Consider the following 22,152-nt stretch of genomic DNA (forward strand, 5'->3'; position numbering starts at 1 on the left):
ATTCATTTCAGGCAGAGGTGATTGCCTTACTTGTTATTTTCTTTCTCGTTTCCTCTCACAACTTAAAACTTTTTCGTCCTGGAGGAGTCTAGAAAAAAGGCACTTGTATTAATATAATTTCCAAACTTTTACATAATGGGAGAGAAGTACTTAAATTTATTTCTATCAAAATAAGTGCATATTGTTCGGCATGATAGAGTGTGTGTGTGGGGGGGTGTAATGCTTTTTTTTAATTTTTTCTCTCTCTTTCATCTTTTCTCTATTTTCTCCCCCCCCCCCACACACACTTTTTCTCTCAGTTTGTGCCCTTCTTTCTTTCTCACACCCCACCCGTAATCGGACTCAATTCTTTAAACCTTTTATTTAATCTGTTTTTTTTTTTGTTTTTTTTTTTTCACAGCAGCTGTTTTGCCATTAAACTCTTCCGTATAAATACAATCGAAATCTCTGCCCCCTCTCCTCCCCTCTTCGTAAAAAAAGCGTAGCTTTCTTTGTCAAAATCACATTTGTAATGAATGGTCGTAAAAAGGAAAAACTAAATAAACGTTTTTATTTGAAACCTCCAGAGGCAACCACCGTTGCCTAAGTGCATAGGTGACTATTATGCAAAGGTACCTCCAAAGGTAAAGCCTCTTATTTTTTTTTTAATTCGAAAGGTTGAAGATCTATATCTGTGCCTAAATAAAAACGTGGATTCCATGAACAAAGCTTCTTTCTTAGAACTGCACGCCTGTGGAACTCTGTTCCGTCTGCCTGCTTCCCACCGGACTACAACTTGGATGTCTTCAAGTCCAACGTTAACAAATTCCTAATGAACCGCCCCCTTAAGTAAACACTTCATCAAATCTCCACACTAACGTAATGTACTTGCAATAACCCTTATCCCTGAGTGGCTTCCGGGCCTTGCTAAGTGGTGATCACTGTGTAAAAAAAAAAAAAAAAAAGACAGGAGCGGTACTATTAAAACGAGCGACCTTTTGTGCTCCACAATTTATTTTTCTAGTCACTACCATTCTCAATGCACTTTTGCAAAGAATTCAATGACGTATCTCTGCTTCTGACGCATGACAGGGGTTGCTTTCTTAGAGGCTGACACCATCAATATCTGCAAGAGAGAACTAAAACTTTCAGGTTATAATTGCATAAGTTCAGTCATCATATAACATCGCAATTTGTAATCCCCTCTAATCGATTCAGATGGAATAAAAAAATAGGAGGCATTACTTCTGAAATGCTTCTTGTATATTAAAAAGAAAACGCAAAATATTTAGTATAGAAATGCGTTTTGAAGTCATTATATCATTAACTTTTGAGGGGGGGCGGGTGTGAGTGTAGTATCTGTTCTGTTGTCATGATACTGTACAGGAACAAAGAAGAATGACATTGGTTGTTAAGGACACCGGTGGTTTATTCTCCTTTGGGCAGAGAGACTTAGACTACTTGACGAGAGAGAAGAATGTTCACCAGGTTATTGGTAGCAGTTATGGCCCCAGAATCAGACGCATACCTTCTGTAACATACTTCTGTTAATGCATTTTTGTAATAATACCAAAATGTTTGTCTTGATTATTACCGGCCCTACAAAGCCACAATAGAAACCAAACAGAATAAAATAAACGAGCAATTTTTTTTTTCCGTGCCGTGTCCGTGCCAAAAACAAGCAGGTAGATCTCTACCTGGGAGTAGAGTTTTAAGTGGGAAGAGAAGTAAAAATTTGTTCTAATTAAAAGTAATCATCTTGATCAATAGGTGAGAAACAAAGTAGGTATCTACTTCCTTCTCACTGCAGGAAGATGTGACACAAGGTTAGGAAGGTGGAGGTGAGAGTCAGCATCCTTCAGTAGGGGTGGGGCGGGGCGGCCTTAAGCAGTAAACAATATACTTACCCACCTAAAGGATAAGAGACAATGACCTGTGAAGTTTTTTTTTTTTTTAAATTGTTAATTCACTTCAAACAAGGTACAGTGACACTTGAATGTAAGCGGTTACTATTTGAGACCAAAACTACGGAGATATTAAGTAGGGAGTTGAGTAGCGAGAGGTTTGTTTACGTTACACTTGAACTTCTGCATGTCAGTACAGTCAGGTAAGCAATGGCTGGGATAAAATTAAAAAACCTGGTAGTTCAAGATATTAGTATTGTATTAGAGTAGAAAGCTTTTCAGCATCTAGGGATCTCTACAGTGTAGGTGTGGGATTTTATATGGCATAATCACGTTGACACACCGGTTCCCATCAGATCACCGGAGTTAAGCAACATTGAGCCTGGTTATTACTAAAATGGGTGACCAATTTGGGAATTCCAGGCGCTGTATGTAGGAAGACGTCGACACCTTCCTGTAAGAGTTTCAAAAACCTAACGTTGTCATCCCCCCCCCTCATGGGGGATATATATGCGACTGGAGACCGCTTGTGAATTTCATACTCTCATGGAACTTCTTCCTTTGGAGGAAGCCAGTTAAACTTAAATAGGGTTAGTGTCGTTTTTCACACACACACACACACACACACACACACACACACACACACACACACGGGGGTGGGATTTTACTTCTTGTTGGCTTAATTGAGGATATTTACGTTGAACAGAGTACGAGTGGCTTGAATCCGTTAGAGCACATCTCATTGAAGTACTTGTAAAAGAGGCACAGAGATGCAACATTTTAGTGATGTGACAGAGGTTGGAGTTTGGTTGACTGTACTGGACCTATTAGATTGGAGACTTTTTTTGGATCCTGTGTAAGAGCAAGAGACTAGTAGCAGATGTACCGGCCCAGGTGCGACAACAATACTCCATACATGGGCGAATGGTGGCCTTGTAGAGATAAAGGATACTTTCAGGTGTAAGCAACTTTCTTGCATGGTAAAGAGAGCCCACCTTCTCCGCAGCAATCCTGGTAATGTCTTTAATTCATTTATTCAAATTCATGTTGCCTGCGAATGTTAAACCGAGGAGATTAAACAAAGAGCTTTCAGGTAGCATTTCATTAACCATGGCAATCAGTGATTGTGAAGGTTTTTTTTTGGGGGGGGGGTTGTAATTGTTAAAAGAAAGAAGCTTGGTTTTGGCAGCATTAAATGTTACCATCCATTTACGCCCCCATTCCATCACCGATTGGAGGTCTTCCTCTAAGGTTTCAGCCATTCATTTGTTTTTCCCTGATGTCTTTTATGAAGTGTGATGCAAATATATCCATCTCGGAGACAATTTTATCAGGGTCATTTATGAATATAAGAAATAATAAAGGTCCAAGGATCGACCCTTGTGACACACTCACATTCATAGCATGTTAATTTAGTGTACAATCATTGAGAACAACTTGGATTTTCTAGGAAGGATTTGATTATATTGAATATTCGTCGAGTAATACACTATAATTTAATTTTCATGAGAAGACTTTCATGCCAGACCCTGTTAAAGTCCTTACATATATCTAGGTCTACTGCCCTGGACTTCCCGGCCTTATCCAGTGCATGATATATACGTTCATTACAGTTAGGATACCTGCAATAGAATGAGCTTGCCTAAATCCATACTGTCTATCGGAAAGAAGTTTAACATCTATGAGGTGGTGGACTAGTGCTTGATTAATTAAGGACTCAATAATAGTAGCAAGGATCGGGAGGTGATTAAAGGAGCAATATTTGAGTGGGCTAGGGTTAGGGTTAGGGTTAGGGTTAGGGTAAAACTGGTAACACAGAAGCAGTTTTCCAGCAGTCAAGAAAGCAAGATTCGGCATTTATTGAAGAGTTTGAAGAAAACTGGGGCAACCTCGGTGGAGCATTTTTTTTTAATAGTATAGCAGGGATGAGATCAGGCCTACACGCCTTCAGGACCTTGCCTCAGCCTGACAGATGCAAGGTCATCTTCGTATCCACTCATGGCCAAGACTGTCCGACTGTCGAGGACGTATCTTCGACTAGAATGTATATAACTTACTTAGGTTGTGTCAGGTACTCGTGAAACAGGGTATGGCAGAAAGATTACACAATTAGCATAAACTCGTTAATGTGTTCATGCGATTTGTCCTTGAACGATTGGCGGACACTTCTTTTTTGTCACTCCAGACTTTGATTTGTTCCAGTTTCTACTAGAAAAATTCTCACGTAAATGAAAACGAAGTGTCTTTTTATAATTTTAGAGTTTTTTGATGAAGGCTGCTTTTGCAGATGGTGAGTTTATTTTTAGTAAAATGAGGTCACCGACATTGGGACTTGGACTACACGCGTTCACAATTAGTTAAAAATAAAACTGAAATGTACAAGCAACTTTTCAAGAAAATCTGTTCAACTTCAAAAAACAATACGTACTTTACGAAACAATTTTTTTTTTAATTATATATATATATATATATATATATATATATATATATATATATATATATATATATATATATATATATATATATATATATATATATATATAATTATTTTTTACTATAATAATTAAATACCTATAGACACTAGTGTTTAATCCTTTCGGAGATCTTCAGTGCAGAGTATCACGATTAACACCAGTCGACAGATTCGAACTCGGCAACACGAGCCATCTCTGGCTCGATTAACAAAGACCTATTCATTCGGCTACCATTAACCGCGTGAAATAACGTTGAATTTAAACATTTTAAGTTTAAATGTTCTTTACGTCAGTCAGACAGTGATCTAATTGCTATACGATGATCTATGCATAAGAGCTAAATTGACCGCCTTAATTCAACTGAAAGTGCTCAATCATAAGAAACCAGTTTCTTAAAGGGGATGTGATAATTATTTTTTACTATAATAATTAAATACCTACAGACACTGTATATATATATATATATATATATATATATATATATATATATATATATATATATATATATATATATATATATATATAATAAATTCCACAGCCAAACAACGTCGCAGCCCACAAGAGCCAAGACAGTCAAAATGAGGGCGACACTCGAGTCTTGGACTTCCGGTTCTTTGACTGTCATGGCTCTTGTGGGCTGCGACGTTGTTTGGCTGTGGAATTTATTATATACAATCTCTCACATTCTGAAAATCATATATATATATATATATATATATATATATATATATATATATATATATATATATATATATATATATTTGGTAAAACTGGTAATTAGTAAAAACATGAAAAGAGTGGTCAATACTATTGCAGAGCAAATATGCGTTTTATTTTTTTTATTACCGTTTTATCTGTTTGGTTACATATGTTTCGGATGTTGAACCATGTTTACGATCCAACAGCCTCGTCAGACCTTGCAGAAATGGTTGTTAGTATTTGGAAGATTTTTTTTCTCGTACTTCTTCTAAAACACTTCTTCCAAATACTAACAACCATTTCTGCAAGGTGTGATGAGTGAGGCTGTTGGATCGTAAACATGGTCCAACATCCGAAACACACACACACACACACACACACACACACACACACACACACACACACACACGCGCGCACACACACATATATATATACATATATATATATATACATATATATATATATATATGTAATTTTAAATATGGACTAGGCTTTTGTATAAGCAATATCGCCTGAAGAGGGTTCTAGTTACTTGTAACTGGCTGAACGAAACATGCTTATGAACGTGTAGCGACATATTAATGATTATGTAAAAGAAATAAAAAGTATATCTTGCCTTACTTTTGTATTGAGCACTCTTGTATTAATCTTGTTAAAATTTCATTAGTTGCTTTACTTCTAGAAAATATTAATCTGAAATTCTATTCTAGGAGGCCGCCTGGCATTGCCCAGTCTTAAAATATGCATAGATGTTATATTTTAATGCGTGCAGAATTTTTGTTCATTATAAACAGAAATACCATAATGTTAAATTCCTTTCCAACTCTACATTCCGATCAAAGAATCGAGATCATGAAACAATGAGAGAAAATATTTTAACTGGATTAGAATTGCTACAGATATTTCCAATCGAAGGTCAAGATAAGCGAACAATTAGATTCCAATCAAGGAATGTGGGGTGATGTATATATAAATATAAGTCAAAACAAAGACAGTCAGTCAAACAGAAGAAAGATAAGCCAGCATCGCCGTCACACGCCACCTTATACTGACCCGAACTCTCTCACTAGTCATATTATCACTGTAATATACATAAAACTTTGTTGATTTAACAAGCTGTTGTTTGATTACAAAAACCACGGTTATCAGACTGTATATACTATGGCATACATTTTGTAAAAGTGCAAACCATCTATATATATAAAAGGCAAAATGTGTGTGTGTGTGTGTGTGTGTGTGTGTGTGTGTGTGTGTGTGTGTGTGTGTGTGTGTGTGTGTTTGTATGTCTCGCAAAAACTTTCGACACAGGCCACGGATTTTCGCCAGACAGGTATCATTCTAAAGCTCGAACCTCCAGTTGAAAAATTGGGCAAAAATATTTATTCCTTCATCTTTAACGGCTCTCTTTTTTACAATGAGGGGTGAAAAAAAATGATATCTTCATGACAAGGTGGCTTTACGCATGCGTCAATACGCACAAAAGACGTTGTACATTGAATTCGTTTTAAATGTTATAAAAACCAACCTACTTTCATCCAAGCGAAGTGACAGCGTCGTTATCTAAAGATTTCAGGTTCAATCCCAGTTATCAGATATACTTTTTTTTTCTCTATTTTTAAACATTTAATATTGAAACGAGGTTATTTACACCATTTTTTTTTCTTGTTTTGGGTTTTTGTTTATCGAATTGTTCTAAAAAAGTTTTACGTCCGTTCGCTGTTTTATTTGTTTTGTTTTTTCCGATTTTTTTTAAAGTTGAAACAGGGTTATTAATTCGCTTATTCTTTGCCCCCCACCATACATACACACCTCCAAACACCCGGGCACCGCCATCCTTTTTGGGGGGGAGGGGGTTTGTTTTTCCGATTTTTTTAAAGAAGTTTTACGTTTGTTGGCTGGTTTTTTTTGGGGGGGGGTCCGATTTTTTTTAAGAAGTTCTTTACCCCCCACACACACACACACACACCACCAAACACCCGGGCAACGCCGGGTACCCCCGCTAGTCTATTATATAAATCTCACCTGTCTGTTTAAATGTATGTATGTATGTTTGTATGTCTGCCTAAAACATTTGACAAAGGCGACGGATTTCCACGAGTTCAGTATCGTTTTGAAGCCTCGAGCCTTCGGATGACAAATATAAAAAATTGGCTAAAAATATAGCTTCCTTCACCCTCAACTGTGCACTTTTCTACAAGGAGGGTCGTGTTTTTTTTTTTTTTTTTTTGCGTTGCCATTTTTGCAATTCATCGTATCGGTTGGAATGACTTTACTAATTTCAACTTCCGGTCAGGTCATGGAGTAGGGGTAAGATGTATCATTTATATTTAAATTTCTTATCTCACTTTGCATCATGGGTTCGAGCCTGCCTGCCTGCCTACTACTACTTTTTTTTTTTTTTTTTTTTGCTCAACACACACCTCTAAACACCCAGACAACGCCGGGCACCCAGGTTAGTAAAATATATAGAAGGCAATATTACATTAGAACTGGTTTACTGCATCAAGCATAAAGTATTGATTAACTATTAAGCAACAGTTTCCTAATTGGGTTATGCACTTCCTGGCGGCAGCCTTGCATGCAAATGATTACACTTCTTACGAGATGTTCACTAGTTTTTGAAATGTCCCATGAAAGAGATATAATTGTTTGAAGTAGCTGTGTGGTTTCAGCTATTAAATTCGAGTAATAATCTAGTAAGTACGGCATAATCACGTTGACACACCGGTTCTCGTTAAGTCATCAAAGTTAAGCAACGTTGAGCCAGGTAGGTACCAAATGGGTGACCAATTTGGGAATTCCAGGCACTGTATGCAGGAGGATGTCGACACCTCCCTGCAAGAGTTGCAAAAACCTAACATCGTCATCTTCCCTAATGGGCATATACATGCGACCAGACTGGAGACTGCTTGTGAATTTCATACTCTCATGGAACTTCTTCCTTTGGAGGAAGCTGGTCAAACCCGCATAGGATCCGTGTCATTGTCAAGTCGCCTTACTGGATGAGTATTCATGGTCGGAGCTGGGATATCCCTAAGTACAAGGTTTTCAGTATACCTTTCGATGTCCTTCCTAGGCGGCTCTACTAGTCAGTATTTATGGCTTAATCAGCCAATCATTCTTGTGAGGAAGAACCCGGATCAGTTTGGTTATAGTCAAAATTGTCTGTTTTTTTTTTTTTTTTTTTTTTTGGACTTCCGGTTTCTGTAGTTCAGACAGAATGAGTGTGACAAGCAAGATATGGTTCTTTTTGATTAATGGTTATCTTCCTTTCAGATTACTTGAAAGCCCACCCCCTCTTTCCATGTTAAGAATGGCTTTCTGGTTCACTTGACCATGTATAATTATCTAACCTAATAATAGACAGCAGAAACAGGAAGTTAGAAAGTGCAGACAATCTTAATAATAATGCACTGTTTAGAACCCATTCTAACACCATTTAAATGTTTATATTAGAACCGCATGAGGTTCATGTGTTTCTCGTAAAATCACATATCCGTATATTAGCACTCAGAAGTAAGAAAATCAAGAAAACCACTTTGATTTCGGAATTTGAAATCCGTTGGTCATTTAACTCATTCTAGTAGTCATATATTGGGGATACCATAAAACAACTGTTAAAATATAATTATCCACTGACACGTGTTTCATCATCTACGACTCATCAGAGTGGCTAAATCTGATGAGTCGTAGACGATGAAACATGTGTCAGTGGATAATTATATTTTAACAAAGCATATGCCACTCTCCATTTGGGGGTACCAAATTGGTCAAAGGGAAAATTATTCTGAACTCACATTTAGGTAGAAATTACACTTTCGTATAAATAATTTAATTCATTCAAAAAGTATCGCAAAACAAAACCAAACAACAAAGTTGAGTTTTTTTCGCTCTGACATTGATATTAAAAGCCTACGTTTTCTCTTTAAAAATTATTACAGTGAACTTCTTAATATAGTTAGTCATGGATATGCGACATGGTAAACTAACTGACATATTCTTTTGTAAATTAATCAATTAACTATTCATTTTTTATGCTTTCTTATTTCTTATGATTAGTTTCATTACACTATTACACTGAATTCTATTGAGGCATAGTTTCTACATTCTGCATAACTGCGTAGGATTTAAGATGAAAACGTTCTAGTACACGGAAATATTTCTGACTCTCTCTCTGTCTGTCTGTCTGTCTGTCTGTCTGTCTGTCTGTCTCTCTCTCTCTCTCTCTCTCTCTCTTTGTATATATGTGTGTGTGGTTCAGTAAATATACATGCATATATATGCATATAAATGACGTTTAAACGTGTATATATAACATAGAATACTCTCCTTACACGCACGTTTATAAATTCTTTTCCAGAGTAGGAAGGAACCTATATTGCTTTCTTTCTTCACTCGCATGTGGTATGTAACCTGTTTCCTCGGCATTTTTAACCAAATCGGTATGATGTCTTTTTTTTTTTTTTTTTTACACAGTGATCACCACTTATCAAGGCCCGGGAGCCACTCAGGGATAAGGGTTATTGCAAGTACATTACGTTAGTATGGAGATTTGATGAAGTGTTTAATTAAGGGGGCGGTTCATAAGGAATTTGTTAACATTGGACTTGAAGACATCCAAGTTGTAGTCCGGAGGGAAGCAGGCAGACGGAACAGAGTTCCACAGGCGTGCAGTTCTAAGAAAGAAGCTTGAAATAGGGATGCAATGTTGATTACCGTTTATTTATTTTAGGTTTTCCTTTTTATTTGCATTTATATATATATATATATATAATAATATATAATATATATATAATGAGAAATTTTTGGAAACTTTGAAGTGTCGAATATAATGATAAAATCACTTTTGTTTATTGCTTTTTTTTTTGTAAGTCCTATATTTCGCTAATACATAGCCTCACCAGGGTCGAAAGTCCGGTTCGTGAATTTCTTTTTCTTTTTCTTCATTTTGGTGTTATGGCGAAGAGACGAGAATTTACGTGTTGGTCCGGTGGTTTCAAGGGTGTAGTGCTCCAGTTTCGAGCGGGATTTAAAGTAAAAGATGGTCACACGTATATATATATATATATTACTCATGTTCACCGCGTACAAAGCATATCGCCACTTGGACGTAAGGGGCTACTATTTGGGGTCATGTCTTGGAAAGATTAACAACTTCTGCATATCAGTACAGCCAGGGAAGCAGGTAGCAGGTAGGAGGAAGGGAATTCCAAAGTCTAGCTGTTTGAGAGAAGAAACTATTAGAATAGAAATCTTTCTGGCATTTAGGGACAACAACAGTAAAGGGGTGAGATCTTATTGCTAAGCGGGTTTGTTGGAGATATGTACGTCGAGGGGGTACAAGTGAAACGAGTTCATCAGAACATATTCAATTAGAATATTTATAAAACAGGCACAGTGATCTAACACTGTGGCAATGAAACAGGGGCTGGAGCTTAGTTGATAAAATGGGACCGATTAGATTGACAACTCTTTTATGGACTTTATGTAAGAGGAAGAGACTAGTGGTAGTGTTGCATATTGGTTTTTATTAAGAGATGAGTTTTAGAGAGATATGTTCATGTTATGAGAGATTCTTATATATTAAAAGTTCATTCCTTAATTGTATTGAATGGAAGAACAAGAAAGCTCTTTGAGTGAGGACATATTGTTCAGACAGTTCGGACATGATGATGTTGAGACGTGTATGTAAAGACATATAACACAAATATATAATACAATTGGACTTTACCTTTGTATAAGAATCATAAACACAAGACGAGCTTTACAAAAAACACTTGATGGTTTATTCTTCACACGGCCGTGATTCCATCATCAAGAATTCAAAGTTTCACATTTTTTTCTTGAAGTGACGTCTCGCTCATAGACCGCTGAATCTACCCGAGTTTTCTCACTGACTGACTAACTCTAACTAAAGTTTTTCTCTATTCCTAGAACTTTCTATTTTTCCGTGACGTTATACACATGTTAAAACATGTGCCTTCTTTCACGTGTCCTGGACATACGTGTCCAAAACTTTTCCTATTTCTCAGTAACCTATTTCAATATGTTAAAAACATTATCTTATAAGCTGCATTCTTTCAATTTAAAATTTCATAACAAAATTGATATTTAACATTCTTTCCTTGAAATATTTATCTATATTCTAAACAAATGTTTGTTTTACATTCTTAAATTCTCACACGTAATCTATTTCTAAACCCAGATTACGAGGTTCGAATTTGTCTATTGCTATTTCATTTTCATTTTAAACTAAATTCTCCATTTTTATACTTACATGAAAAGGGGACAGCCCTTATCATGTAACAGTAGATGCGCCAGCCAAGATGTGGCAACAATACTCCATGCATGAGCGAATGGTGGCCTTGTAAAGGTACAGGATACTTTCAGGCGTGAGTAGTCTTCTAGCTCGATAGAGGGAACCCACCTTCTTTGCAGAGACCTTTGCAATGTCCTCTATGTATTTGTTCCAGTTCCAGTATATATATATATATATATATATATATATATATATATATATATATATATATAGTCTTTGAAATTTTTAACATTTGAAACCATACAAAAAATTACTTTTTATCATTCGTTAAAAAACCATCTAGTCAATAAGTCATTTAATCACCTGCAATCACTGCATCAACTCTTTCAAATTTACTATAATACCAATTTTTTTTATTTTTCAAGGGATCATCAGTTGTTTACCATGAAACACTGTTTCGGGGATTTAAAATCGTTATATATATATATATATATATATATATATATATATATATATATATATATAATTATTTTTTACTATAATAATTATTAATACCTACAGACACTAGTGTTTCATCCTTTCGGGAATCTTCAGTGCAGGGTGTCATGATTAATACCAGTCGAACGATTCGAACCCCGCATCACGAGACATCTCTGGCTCGGTTTAGCGAAGACCTAATCCATTCGGCTACCATTAACCGCATGAATAACGTCGAATTTAAACATTTTTAAAATTTTAAATGTTCATTTACATCAGTCAGAGAGTGATCTAATCGTTATATATATATATATATATATATATATATATATATATATATATATATATATATATATATATATATATATATGATACCCACATATCCAGCATAAGTAGAACCTTCAAAGTAAATCGAAACCATGGAACGATTTCTGTTTGATTTTCAAAGAAATTCAATTTCCATCATCCAAAGAAGCATAAAAGAAAAAAATTCACATTGCTTTTCATTTCGTTTCAATAGATTTCCAGTTTTTCCAGTTGAGAGGAGTTTTTGCAGGGTTATTTTTCCCTCCTTCTTTCCATAGTTTGAGAATTCTGCTTACAGCGTAGCAAAAAATATACTTGATCGACAAGACTGCGTGCACACACACACACGCGCACATGCATGCACATGCACACACCGAGATTTGCGTGTTTTATTACTTTACTCATGAGTCATCTATAATACAAAGGAAAAAAAGTCTGTGTGTATGTGTGTTTGTACATCTCGCTAAAACCTGAAAAATACTCAACAAACCTTTACAAAAATTGATATATATATATATATATATATATATATATATATATATATATATATATATATATATTTTTACTTGGCATATAACCCTGAAAAAATTTAGGAACAAAAAAATTATTCATTTTTTAGTGGTCAAATGGCCATTTATATCATTTAATGTTATCGAGTAAACACGATTTTTAATGTTATCATGTAAAGGGAAGTAACTGATATTTTTTTTTTTCACACAGTTATTTCCCTTACACCGGCTGTGTGTATGTTCATAGAGAGGAATGGGCAGGGCGGATAAGAAATAGGGGTGTGGAAGAGGAGAACGGGCAAAGGGAGAAAGAGGGGGGATAGAAATTATGTTACACTTATACCCCGAGCAACGCTGGGTAACACTTCTAGACTATTATTATATAATGGGGAAAACGTCTGTGTGTATGTGTGTTTGTATACCAAGCTAAAACTTGAAAAATATAAAACAGGCAACTACAAATGTTGGCATGTTTTTGTTCCGTGTGGCCCAGGATGAATGATATCTAAGATTCATTTTTTTAGTGTCAACGGGGCCAGCTTTCGTCAAGAGGACGGTGTGTGTGTGTGTGTAGCTGGAGGGGGGGCAGCCATCTTCTATATTATAGCAGAATGGGCTGGACTTAGGTAGAAAGACTGGTGAGAGAGAGAAATGTGGAAAAGCAGGAAAAAGTAGAAAGAGAGATGATTTCACTTTTTCCACCTCTAGATTCTGCAATTATAGTGAAAATAACCGAAAACTTCCTGTGCACATCTTTTCCACTCAACACCATCACCCCCCCCCCTACAGCACACGCTTAAGGAAAACATTTCCACATTTTTATTTAATACAAAATAGTATTTACATTTGGTGCAACTTTACTGTGTCATCCGACCCAACTGTGTACTTTCAAACAAAGATATTTCAGGGGGAAACTTTGCTAAATACTTACGTGTCATGTCGAAATTATAACAATTTTCTAAAAAATGACAAAATATGGTCCAGTAGAAGATGTGCTAGAACTGATTTTTAGAAAAATACATGCAGTACATCGATAAAAAGCAAGATGGCTGACCTGAAAGATAGTGTCATCAGATTCTGCACAAAGCAACTTAAACGGTAGAATGCAGTTATCTCCTCCTGATTTCGGTCCTCTAAAGAATTAATATTTACAATGAAAAAACTTCAAAACATTCTGTTTTTACTCATAATTATTTTTCTACTGGACGATTTGTCTTAATTTTTTGGAATTTATATTAATTTCGGCGTGACACATAAGTATGTAATAATGTTTTTCTCTAAAATGCATTTTTTTTCAAAGATACACTATGATAAAGTTGCACCTTGCATTTATTCCGACATTTCTACCTCTCCCAATATCGTTCCCCAAACAGAGAATATCAACTAATTTCCTTCTCTGTAATTTATTTGCTAGCATACTGCCAATTAAAGTCGGGTCAAACTTTTACATAAATGACATACTCTTAGAGCACCATGGTAATCCATAATTGAATTCTTTAATTTTTTCTTTTTTTTTTTTTACATAGGCATCACCGCTTATCAAGGCCAAGACGCCACTCGAGCATAAGCGTTAAAGAGTGTACAGCAGAAATTGAACAATATAGTAATCGTTAGTAATGGAAATTCGGTAAATTTGTTAACTTATATGGAACGGCTTATCAAAAACTTGTTTACGTTAGACTTGAAGACAACCATATTGTATTCAGCTGGAAAGCAGGAAAACGGAAGACAATTCCACAGGTGTGCAGTTCTAAGAAAAAAGTTTTGCTCATAGAATCTACGTTTAGGTTTAGGCACAGATAAAGAGTGGAGGAAATTATTGATAGTGTTTTCTGCTAGATGGGTGTTCCTTGTGAACGTTTAGCGAGGGGGGGGCATAGATTGGAGCTCAGCCGAGCGCTTGGCGTTATGATTGCTTCCTGACTACACGCTACCAGTAACTGAATTCTGTTTGTACGAGCACACATTGGACGGTTTCAGTTAGCAGGCAAGTATAGGTGGATCTTACCATTATCTAATTTCCTTAAAAATTATCATTCCTATTTCGATACTGAATAAAACAACCTCAAATTTATTTCTTTATGTAGTTTTTATGTAGAGGAATTCAGGCTGAGGCAAACAAATGCAACAGAAATACTTGGCCAAATGAGCAATACTATCATTAGATTAGGCATTGAGCCATATGGATGTCCAATACTGGAATAAACAGGCTATAAAAACTTCTCAATTTCCATAAACTATTACAAAACCTTTATTGCATACATAACTAATACATAACAGATTCCGTATATTAATGTTCTATCGATTTTTATATATTATGAAGTTGGGATTTCAAAAGTACAAAATATATCCATACGACTCGGGTTCATCAGCTTGAATCGAAACCGAAACCAAAACTTATGAAAATATATATATATATATATATATATATATATATATATATATATATATATATATCCAATATCTGGTCCCCCCTCGCCAATCTTTCACGAAAAACACCCGTCTAGCTGAATCCATTGTGAAAAATTTCCCCCACTCTATATCTGTGCCTAAATCAAAATGCGGATTCCATGAACAAAGCTTCTTTCTTAGAACTGCACGCCTGTGGAACTCTGTTCCGTCTGCCTGCTTCCCACCGGACTACAACTTGGATGTCTTCAACTCCAACGTTAACAAATTCCTAATGAACCGCCCCCTTAAGTAAACACTTCACCAAATCTCCACACTAACGTAATGTACTTGCAATAACCCTTATCCCTGAGTGGCTTCCGGGCCTTGATAAGTGGTGATCACTGTGTAAAAAAAAAAAAATATATATATATATATATATATATATATATAACTTGAGTTTCTTCAGCTTTAATCGAAACCGAAACCAAAACTTATGAAGAATTCTTGGTAAAATTATTTATTACGAGAAATGGAAGTCCATAACAATTGAACGACATTCACTCAGATGTAAACGTGACACACGTAATAAATAACACACACGCTATCCTTCGTGTGAAATTTCACAAAAATCGGCCCAACCGTTTTCGAGTCCATATGGGACGAATTCACACACACACACACACACACACACACACACAAAGTTCCTTTTATATACTAGTAGAGATTTGTTTCAGTTTATTTGAGCCGAAGCTTCCAGAAATTCAAGGGCCCTCTTTCAGGGGCTAGCAGTTGATTTCTATATGAGATGCATATAGATTTGAATATTCCATTACAGTTCTCCTTTACCTCTCAGGCACTGAGTTAGTAAAGTTAAGAATATAAATTTTTCTCTCCCGAATTGGCCACTTAAATATTTTATGGTATAGCATTCTCGTCCATGCTTCCGTCCAGTCTTGAAAGACAAAGGATACCCCTTAGGGGCAGTAGCGCATTTAATTTTGAGGCAAGGGTTGTGCAATCCCCAACCACGCCTCTCCTGAATCGGCACGGTTTGAGTTCAGTTGCAAGGAGAAGACCAGGACGACTGGAAACAATGCCGAGATAAGCAGAGAGTACATACATCACCTGAAAGTCTCAAATGGTCACCCACTTGGTACTGACCAGGTTCAACATTGCTTAACTTCGGTGATCCAGCGTGAACTAGTGTGTCAATGTAATTATGCCGTATATATAGCTTTCTCATGGTCTCTTGGTATTACTGGATTCCAGGATAAGAATTCATCTAGTCTGGTGGAGTATCCAGCTTAGTGCTGTTACTTGAGGTAACATCACTTGGAGAATGTGCACGATTCCTCGTAAAAGCCAGTGTGGATTAACAATAAGGTGGAGATTTTATTGGGGCTGCGAATACGAAATGTGATTTTGAATATTTAGTCAGGGTTTACTTGCAAGGAAAAGTATCCTCATGCCAGGTTGTCATGACAAACGTTAGGACAGAGAGACTTTAGGCAATCGAGGATAGTGCCTAGTAGGCATTCAAGTTAGCTGTCTGTGTGTATGTTTGTATGTCTAGTAAAAAGTGAAAAACAAATACAAAACAAACACCCATAAGGTTGGTAATTTCTTGATCAGCAAACAAACCTCTGTACAGAGAGACCTTACACATGCGAGGATGGAGGCATTCAATTTTTCTCCAGTAAGCATTTAAGTTCTCTCCACTAGGCATTCAAGACAATCTATCTTCTAATATACAATTCAAAAATTCATAATTAGTTTTATGTTAAAATCTGTCAATTATTTTAATGTGATACTTGATAGTAAAACAAAAATAAAACACATGGTAAAATACACACTAAAAAACAAAAAAGGAGTGGAGAGGTCATGAGTTTTAATTCCATCTTTTTCGGTATAGTAGGAAATTGTTGAGGTTAGCAAAATATTTTGTCAATTTTCTTAATGATTGGATTGAAAATAAATATGATTTTCTACGTCAGCAGCTTCTTTTTTCTTGTTGCTGCTGGATAGCAAGGTGTTTGTTTGTTTATTTGTTAAACCCCTGTACAGAACGACCTTAGACAATCAAGGATAGTGCCTAGTAGACATTCAAGTTAGTTATCTGTGTGTATGCTTGTACGTTTAGATAAAAGTAAAAAAAAAACAAAAAAAACTACAAAACAAACACCCACAAGGTTGTTATTTTCTTGATCAGCAAACAACCCCCTGTACAGAGAGACCTTAGACATGCGAGGATGGTGTCTACTAGGCATTCAAGGCAGTGTATCTTCTAATATACAATTCAAAAGTCCATAATTAGTTTATGTTATCACTATTGGATAACAATATTGTTAAATGCCATATATTTTCACTCTGGTTTCATTTTACTTCAGTTGGAGTTCTCAAAAATCAAGAAGCCCTTTCCTAGGGGCTAACCTCAAAAATCAAGGGGGTCCCTATTCCTAGGGGTTAACCTTTTGATCGCTATATGAGATACATAGATATTCGAATATTCCAGTAAAGTTCATGTTTACGTCTCAAATGTTTGTAATCAGTTTTCCTCTCTGAATCGACCAGTTAAATATATTATATCTTTCTTGTGTTCTCTTGGTCTTACTGGATTCCAGGACAAAAATACATCTGGTCTGGTGGACTATCCAGCTTAGTGCTGTCATATTAGGAAACATCACTTGAAAAAGATTTACTATACATCAGCCACTGTGAGTTGGCCAAACCAAGGAGATCTTATTTAGGCAGTGAATACTATGTGATTTTGAATGTTTAGGCAGGATTTACTTGTAGGGAAAAATCCTCATCACAGGCTGTTCTGATAAACCCCTGTACAGAGAGACATGAGACATACAAGGATGGTGTTTGGTAGGCATTCGATTCTTCTCCAGTAGGCATTCTGTGTGCGAATGTGTGTGTGTGTGTATGTATGTGTGTGCACGTGTGTGTATGTATATATGTATGTGTATGCATGTGTGTTGTGCATGCGTGCGTATGTGTGCATGTGTGTATATGTGGGCATGTGTTTATGTGTGTGCATGTGTGTGTATGTTGTATGTGTCTATGCATGTGTGTATGTGGGAGTCGTAGTGGGCGTGGTTGTGGGCGTGGTTGTATGTATGTGTGTGTGTGTTTGTGTGTATATATGTGTATGAGTATGCATGTGTGTGTGCATGCGTGCGTATGTATGCATGTGTGTGTATGTGTGCATGTGTGTGTATGTGTGCATGTGTGTGTATGTGTCTATGCATGTGTTTATGTGGGCGTGGTTGTGTGTGTGTGTGTGTGTGTGTGTGTGTGTGTGTGTGTGTGTGTGTGTGTGTGTGTGTGTGTGTGTGTTGGGAAGTATAAAAATAAAATATGTGTGTATAGCAACCTGAGGAAATATAAAAAAAATACCATTTCTCCTCCTCGCATGCGTTTCATGCTTATCTCCCCTTTCACCGCCCCTCCCCCTCCACACACACTTTCCAATCTCGTTCCTCTCTGGTGCCTCCCCTGTACTTTCTATGAATTCGAGATACTACTGGATGCTAGCTTCTAGCGTTCTCTTAATTGGATGCTTCGTGTCACAGATGGATGTGCAATGATGTCAGCTTCTCAGAATTAGGTCAGAAAATTATACAAAAACATGTCTTAAAATCGCAGTTATACAGATTTTTTTTTTTTTTTTTTTGAGAAATATACTAGCAGGCCGCCCGGCATTGCCCGGTCGTAAAATACGCTTAACTAGGATTTTTTGATGAATGCAGATTTCGTATTTATTATAATATTATATTGGACCCAATTTATAGTAATGATTTAAAAATTAAAAAAAAAAAAATGATTCATGCGCTACCACCGAGAATCGAAACCAAAACGTTTAGCTTATGATTTACTTTTTCCCAGGAAATTCATGACTGTACTATGAAGACGTATTCTGCAAGGCTAAAAATTAAAACATGAACCAATAGTTATTACGTCACGCATGCATATTCATAATGCCGTCGTCCGACCTTCATCTGGCAAATTCAATTTTTTTAATTTTCACACTTTTGCACCGATTTTCCCCGGCTAAAACCCAAATATAAACTTTTGCATGTTTGAATACCCTATTCATGAAGTTTCATGTCTGTAGACCAAAAACTGACAGAGGAGTTTGGTAGGCAAAAATTTTTTAAACAAAAGTGTATACGCATACATGAATATAATAAGAATAAAAACATATATATAATATAAAATCTAATAGGAATTAATGAAAATAAATGTTTAAAAGAATATGCAAATTAGCTAGATCTTTTGCAGATGAATGCAATTTCACGATCCATATATAACAAAGTTGTATTTTGTCATTAAATAAATAGAAAAAAGAGTTTTTAATATAAATATTAATACACAAAAAAAAAAAAAAATTATTTATTTAAACAAAATCATAACTTGATTCTGCAGAAATTTAATTCCTTTTTAAGGAAAAAATTTGGTATTGATGGATCATTTGTAAATATTTTTATTTCATATTAAAATTATGATTTACTAGCAGGACCTGTGGAAATTCCACAGCGGGCTCTTTCATATGTGATATATTGATGTTGGCATTCTGGGGATGTTCAGCATGAATGGAGACGCCCTTGTAGCTCTTTTATAAAACTGTAAAAATATTTATCTAAGCTAGCAGGGACACTCGGTTTAGCCCGGTCATAAAATACACTTAAATATGATATTTTAATTTATGCAGATTGCATATATATTATTATACAGTCAATTTTCTATTGATTCATATATATTACTAGCCTGGGTACCCAGCGTTGCCCGGGTGTTTGGAGGTATGTGTTGAGCAAGAAAAAAAAGTGTTAGTAGGCAGGCAGGCTTGAACCTGTACCACGAAGGAGAAAAAGAATGTGAAAAAAAAAATGTGACATCTTTGCCGTTGCGTCCATTGTCAAACAGGAAGTGTTGAAGGTTTAAATCAAACTCGAAAAGAGGGGATAACTTTCAAAAATATCGTTGAAAAAAGCGACCTCTTCTTGTAGAAAAGTGCCCAGTTGAGGGTTAAGGAATTAATGTTTTTAGCCAATTTTTCGATATTTGTCGCACAAAGGGTCGAACTTCAAAACAATACTGATATTTTGAAAATCTCTGTCGAAAGTTTTAGGCATACATACATACATACATACATTTAAACAGACATATGAGATTTATATTATAAACTAGCTTGGCTGCCCGGTGTTGCTTGGGTGTTTGGAGATGTGATTTGAGCAAAAAAAAAAAAAACTGTGTTAGCAGGCAGGCAAGCTCGAACCTGTACCACAAAAGAGGAAAAGTATATGAAAAAAAAAAACATGACGTTTTTGCTGTTGCACTTATCGCCAAACCGGAAGTGACGAATGTTTAAATTAAGGCTAGTCAATCGAAAAGAGGAGATGACTTTCGAAAATATTGGCGAAAAAAGCGACCCCCTCCTGTAAAAAAGTGCCCAGTTGAGGGTGAAGGAATTAAAGGTTTTAGCCATTTTTTCTTTTTATATTTGTTGTCTGAAGGGTCGAGCTTCAAAACGATACCAATCTCGTTAAAATCCGTCGCCTCTGTTGAAAGTTTGTCGAAAGACATACATACATACATACGTACATACATACATACATACATACATACATACATACATTTAAACAGACAGGTGAGATTTATATTATCAATAAAGGTGTGCTTTCAAAAATAAAAAAAATATATCCATATGACTTAAGTGCATCAGATTGAATCGAAACCGAAACCAAAACTTATGAAGAAAAAAAAATGTATATATATATATATATATATATATATGTATATATATGTAACTTAAATTTTTTCAACTAAAATAGAAACTGAAACCAAAACTTATGGAGAATTCTTGGTAAAATTATTTATAAAAAATAGATGACTTCAATGCTATCAGTTATAATCAAAACCGAAACCAAAATTTATGAAGAATTCTTGGTAAAATTATTTATTACAAGAAATGGAAGGTCATAATAATTGAATGACAGTCACTCGGAAGAAAAAAGATGTAAGCGTGGCACACAAAATAACATACGTTATTGTATTAGTATTTTGCTGTAAAGCCACCAGAGTCTAGTCCATTATTAAGATAGCTTTTTCTCACTTAGATAGATCAAGATAGCTTTTTCTCACGTACGGTCTTGGTCTTGTGCAGTTCTTGAAGATCCACCCTCCCAGTCTTTGCCTTCTTATCCTTTGAAAAGGGGGTTAGTTTATTGCTAATCGCCTGAGGCGCTCCTACTGGGGAATCGCAACATTTTGAATGTACCTAAACAGGTGTCCCGGTGTTATGCTGACTCCTGTGCACTCTTACTTCCAGCCCTGAACCCCATATAACCATGACCTCAGACCCCAAAATATTATTGCATGATTTTATTTGTGAAAAGTTGTGTTTGATCTCTGTATAGGTCTTTGTTTTTAACTGCATCCTCAGACAGAGAGACAAAAAGACGGATTGACTAACAAATTATATTTATCTAGGATTCAGGCGAGAATTAAAGAACAACATCTATAGGTCTCAGGAGGCCATTCTTCCAGGCATTACCTTCTTTTTTTTTTTTTTTTTTTTTTAAATTTTACTGAATATTTTAGGCTAATATTTTATTTAATATATGATTTATATATGAGATACATAGATATCCGAGTATTCAATCAAGATTCTCCTCTACCTCTAAAACGTTGAAACAGTCAAAAACACTAATTTTCCTTTTTTTAATTGACCAGTTACCTGGTTTGGTATTAGTTCTGGATGGGTTATTCCACAGGCAGGCAATTCTGGGAAAAAAATTTTGTTCATGGAATTTGTATTTAGATTTAGGCACAGTGGGGAGTATTGTCAACAGTGGTTGTAGCTAGAAAAGTGTTTATTGTGAATGTTTTGAAAAGGGGAGCATAGATTGAAGCTCAGTCGAGCACGATATGAAAGTAACAATACAGCAAAAGTAGACTTTCTGTGAGAAAGGTTGCAAGGAGGAGAAAAGGACATCACTTGCTAGGTTTCGAAACCGATTTTAAATCTTATCAAGATAGGAAAGGGTGCTCTGAATATCTTCCTCCAAGGGAGGAAGTTTACAGGGGATATGAAATTCACAAACGGTGCTCAGCCGCATGGATATTCCAATTATGAGAACATCACATAC

General features: G+C 35.7%; 1 protein-coding gene and 1 pseudogene across 4 annotated transcripts in view; both read left to right on the forward strand.

Annotated features, from left to right (window-relative positions):
• Positions 1-22,152, forward strand: part of LOC145252602 (F-box/LRR-repeat protein 16-like) — a 389,978-nt gene that overhangs the window by 27,744 nt on the left and 340,082 nt on the right. The window lies entirely within an intron of this gene.
• On the forward strand, positions 2,200-2,318 carry LOC145253152 (5S ribosomal RNA; annotated as a pseudogene).

The sequence above is a fragment of the Euprymna scolopes genome, chromosome 29, assembly GCF_053919585.1.
Source record: "Euprymna scolopes isolate OS-2025 chromosome 29, ASM5391958v1, whole genome shotgun sequence".
Lineage (NCBI taxonomy): Eukaryota > Metazoa > Mollusca > Cephalopoda > Sepiida > Sepiolidae > Euprymna > Euprymna scolopes.